This window comes from Physella acuta, unplaced genomic scaffold, assembly GCF_028476545.2.
Source record: "Physella acuta isolate Inbredline_101_S28 unplaced genomic scaffold, ASM2847654v3 ptg001037l, whole genome shotgun sequence".
In the NCBI taxonomy this organism is placed as follows: Eukaryota; Metazoa; Mollusca; class Gastropoda; family Physidae; genus Physella; species Physella acuta.
Genome location: NW_026732554.1, coordinates 125,491 through 126,530, shown reverse-complemented (window position 1 = coordinate 126,530; position 1,040 = coordinate 125,491). Strand labels below are relative to the sequence as shown.

The following is a 1,040-nucleotide window of genomic DNA, read 5'->3' as shown; positions in this document are numbered from 1 at the left end:
CCCACTACACACACTGCGAGTCTGAATTCTTATCAGAGCCTATGTTGTATTGAATGACCATTTCGCGTGTCTGGGCGTCTGACATTTGATCAGTGGCAGTGACCGCTCGGCGAACAGATCATGTAACATCGTTAATTAATCTAATCAATTTCATCCCACAGTCAAACACCCGATAACCATGCCATAAATCAGCCACGCCAGATGCTAACAGAACGCGGTAAAAGATCAAACTGGCTGTCATAGCTGGAAGCGGTTTATCGATCTGCTCTGGAATCAAGCTGCCATAGATACGATTTTATCGCTCTGTTCATCGGGCGGCCCTGTGGCGCAACGGTAGCGCGTCTGACTCCAGATCAGAAGGTTGCGTGTTCAAATCACGTCGGGGTCAACCATTGTTTTTATTTACGTATATTATTATATAGAATTTAAGTTTTTGGAATTTTAATTTATTTACAGTTAGAATTTAACATTTCTCATTTGGATACAATTGTCCAGACCACACAACGTTAAGATGTTAACTTTTTTTCTCACAGCCTCTGTTTATTTATATCTGAAATGACCTGGCTGCTCCGAACATGAACAGTTTTACTGATTCATAAATAATTTTATATTCGAATAGTTAAAAACAAAATTATTTACGTTTGATCTTGTTTATGATTTCAACTATTTAAAAAGTTAAATCGATGACTTTGTAAGACTCATAAGCTAATTTTTGTCCCCTATCGGTTAGGCATGACTTCCTTGTATAATATGTCTATCTGTGATTCCAGTCTACAAGTGGCATTAGATGACCTGATGCCCACGTAAGTCAAGCACAGAAAGACTTAGAATATTGACAAACTAGTCAGGAATGCATAGAGCCTCTTTCATTTGGGGGTTTAAAAATTTTTAAAATTTTCATTGAAGTACATGAGGAAGCTCTTTATACAATTTTTTAAAATAACTTAAACTTTAAACCATTTCAAAATTTTTATCTTTAAATTATAAATTGAAACTCCTTTTTTTTCAAAATGTCAAAATAGTTTCGTTAAAACTATTTT

General features: G+C 35.4%; 1 non-coding gene across 1 annotated transcript; it reads left to right on the top strand.

Moving 5' to 3' along the window:
• The first annotated feature begins 316 nt into the window (after positions 1–316).
• On the top strand, positions 317–388 carry Trnaw-cca (transfer RNA tryptophan (anticodon CCA)). The gene has a single exon. It is a non-coding gene; the product is annotated as a tRNA-Trp (tRNA).
• The last annotated feature ends 652 nt before the right edge of the window (positions 389–1,040 follow it).